The sequence below is a fragment of the Poromitra crassiceps genome (genome assembly GCF_964638095.1).
Source record: "Poromitra crassiceps genome assembly, chromosome: 9".
In the NCBI taxonomy this organism is placed as follows: domain Eukaryota; kingdom Metazoa; phylum Chordata; class Actinopteri; order Beryciformes; family Melamphaidae; genus Poromitra; species Poromitra crassiceps.
Genome location: NC_139630.1, coordinates 5,065,951 through 5,069,304, shown reverse-complemented (window position 1 = coordinate 5,069,304; position 3,354 = coordinate 5,065,951).

Sequence of the window (3,354 nt, the reverse complement as noted above, 5' to 3'; positions counted from 1 at the left end):
GTAACTTATGTTTCCCCTTCAGACCTAAGTTCTTGAGAAGGACGCGGTCCCCTGGTTCTAACTTATGGAAACCTACCCTCCTATCATAGGCCTGTTTGTTTCTCTGATGGTTCTTTGTGGCTTCATCGGATGCCAGTTGGAACGCCTGTTTCAAATCCTCTTTGAGCTTGGACACATACTTACCGTGGTGACCACCCTCCTTGCCATCAGGGGAAGTCCCAAAGCAGATGTCAACCGGCAACCTGGCTTCTCTCCCGAACATCAAGTAATACGGGGAATACCCCGTGGCATCACACTTGGTGCTGTTGTAAGCATGAACCAGATAAGTGACGTGCTGACTCCACCTTCTTCTCTTTTCCTGACTCATGGTCCCTAGCATGGACAGAAGGGTCCGGTTGAAACGTTCTGGCTGCGGGTCTCCCTGTGGATGGTAAGGGGTGGTACGCGACTTGCGTATGCCAAGCGTCTTCAACATCTCCTTAATCAACTTACTCTCGAAATCTCTGCCCTGGTCAGAGTGAATCCGTGCTGGTAGCCCGTAATGAATGAAATATTTGTCCACCAGGATCTTTGCCACAGTGAGGGCCTTTTGATCTCTGGCTGGAAAAGCTTGAGCGTACCGCGTGAAGTGATCGGTCACGACTAACACGTTGCAGATACCCTTGGAATCTGGTTCCATGGACAGGAAATCAATGCAGACTAAATCCATAGGACCTCCGCTGACTATCTGCTGTAAAGGCGCGGCTCGCTGGCAGGGGCTCTTTCGAGTGACGCACTCTCCACAATTCTTGATGTGTTGTTCAACGTCCCAGGCCAGGCGCGGCCAATAAAATCTGGTCCTCACTAAGTCAGTCGTCCGCTCTACGCCTAAGTGTCCCAAATCGTCATGCATAGCCTTCAAGACATTGGCCCTGTACTCAGCTGGCAACACAAGCTGGAAAACCTCACCAGTAGACCTCTTGCTCTGCCTATGGAGTAGCCCGTCCCTAAGTACTAGCCTTCCTAGCTCCTTCTTCATCAACTTCAATGGAGTACTCATGTCTATGCTTTCCGGCCACTTACCCTGCTGCAATGCCTGTATGACCGGTCCAATGACTTCGTCGCTCTGTTGGGCTGTCTTCAACTCCGTACGAGATAGCTGACCAGGAGCACTCACGTCTACTCTCGTGGGATAGGCATAGACGGCTGGAATAGATTCAGGGGAAGCACCTAGTTGCTCTATGTATCGGGGCGGGCAAGCCCAAGAGTTCTGTGCACAGATGCACCGGCAGATCGATGTAACCCCCGCTTTGGGAATGGTCTCCCACTCGGCGCCTTCCTCTCTACTCTCCTGTCTAGACAACAAATCAGCGTCTATGTTATTCTTCCCTGGTCGGTAAGAAATGTCAAATTCGTACGCTGACAGGGCGGCCAACCAACGGTGTCCCGTGGCATTGAGCTTGGCAGTAGTAAGAACGTACGTCAACGGGTTGTTATCAGTACGCACCGTGAAACGAGCTCCATACAGGTAATCGTGGAGTTTATCCACTACCGCCCACTTTAAGGCAAGGAACTCTAGCTGGTGTATGGGGTAATTTTTCTCGGACGCACTCAGTTTCCGGCTCGCAAAAGCTACAGGCCTCAAACCCTCAGCATATTCTTGGTAAAGTACCGCTCCCAACCCGGAAAGGCTAGCGTCTACATGCAGTATGTAGGGCTTGTTCGGATCAGCGAAGGCCAATACCGGAGCATTGGTAAGACGGTGTATGATGCTCTGAAAAGCCTGAGTGCATGCCAAGTCCCATCTATCCCCAAAGGGTTCCGCCTCGTCAAAGTACGGTGGATCGGGTTGTGTTCTCTCCCCTCGCGAACGCGTCTTTGGTTTCCGCCCACGCTGAGTGGGTGGGTATCCTCTGGTCAACTCCGTGAGCGGGCGGACAACGGAAGAATAATTGGCGACAAAGCGTCGGTAATAGCCACAGAAACCTAAGAAAGACCTCAGACCCCTAAGGTCAGTAGGCTGGGGCCAAGCGGTGACGGCCTCGATCTTGGCCGGATCGGTGGCCACGCCCTCTGCCGACACGATGTGCCCAACGTATTTCACTTTGGGCTGGCAGAATTGGCACTTGTCCAAAGAAATCTTGAGCCCTACTTCCTGCAGGCGATCCAAGACTTTCATTAGTCTCTCTTCATGTTCTTCCAAAGTCCGTCCAAAAATGATCAGGTCATCGAGGTAGACTAATACCTGTAAAAGGTTCATGTCCCCCACAGCTTTTTCCATTAAACGCTGAAACGTCGCTGGAGCCCCAGTGACGCCTTGCGGCATTCGCTCGAACTGATAGAACCCCAGGGGACAAATGAACGCGGTTTTCTCTTTGTCCTCCTCTTTCATGGCGATCTGATAATACCCGCTTCTTAAGTCCAAAACCGAGAACCATTTACTGCCTGACAGACAATCAAGGGCGTCATCGATACGTGGAGTAGTGTACTGATCGGGTATCGTTCTATTGTTCAAAGTGCGGTAGTCGATGCACATACGCACTTTACCACTCTTTTTCCGAACGATCACTATCGGCGATGCGTACGGGCTCCTAGACTCCTTGATAATTCCAGTGGCTAACAACTCCTGTATGTGTCGCCTCACATCGTCTATATCCGCTGGTGCTAGACGCCTCGATCTCTCTCGGAACGGTCGATCATCAGAAAGTCGGATGCTATGTTCCACTCCCTTAGCAAGCCCAACGTCCCACTCGCTTAAAGAGAAAACATCTGCTCGCTGGGTCAGTTTACGCCGAAGCCTTTCTTTCCATTCCTCTGAGATATTAGAGTCACCAAAGTCAATATCGGACGCCTCGAACCCTTCCCTCGGCTCTGGCTCTGGCTTCGGAACGGATTTCACAATGTCTGTCGGATAGAGATATCCGATAATGGTGCCTTCAGCTATCGCTACCTCCCTCTGGGACTCATTCTGGAGCAATACCGTAAGCTTCTGTGTGTCAATAGCGTAACGAGGAACTACCATGGGTGTTAACAACACTCCACCCGGGAGAGGGTCGTTGGGCGCGACGTCTACCAGAAGGATGTCCTTCTCGCCTGTCCGCTCAAACTCTACGTGGCACAGCACTGGGCAGCTAACTCCCGGTGGCAGTTTCAAACTCCCGGGCCCAGCCCACTGCACATATCCTACCTCCTCCTCCTCAGTCTCCTGCGGCCATGCCTTGGGGCTCTCGGGTACCTTGACCTCTCCGACTTCCCCGCTCGGGGCACGGGCTATTTTGACTCCAACTTCCTGTCCATAAATTCTGGCTAAACGCTGAGGCAGGCTTGCCTTGGCATTGGTGCCAATAAGAACAGGCGTTTGCTCTGGCCCCTGTG